Source organism: Crinia signifera, chromosome 3 (assembly GCF_055691185.1).
Source record: "Crinia signifera chromosome 3, ASM5569118v1, whole genome shotgun sequence".
Lineage (NCBI taxonomy): Eukaryota > Metazoa > Chordata > Amphibia > Anura > Myobatrachidae > Crinia > Crinia signifera.
Window position 1 is genome coordinate 17,289,376 of NC_139219.1, and position 373 is coordinate 17,289,748.

Below are 373 nucleotides of genomic sequence, written 5' to 3' on the forward strand. Positions count from 1 at the left end.
TCTGTAGCGTGACATCAGTGTTACATATATGACAGGCTGCTCCTCTGTAGCGTGACATCAGTGTTACATATATGACAGGCTGCTCCTCTGTAGCGTGACATCAGTGTTACATATATGACAGGCTGCTCCTCTGTAGCGTGACATTAGTGTTACATATATGACAGGCTGCTCCTCTGTAGCGTGACATCAGTGTTACATATATGACAGGCTGCTCCTCTGTAGCGTGACATCAGTGTTACATATATGACAGGCTGCTCCTCTGTAGCGTGACATTAGTTTTACATATATGACAGGCTGCTCCTCTGTAGCGTGACATTAGTGTTACATATATGACAGGCTGCTCCTCTGTAGCGTGACATCAGTGTTACATATA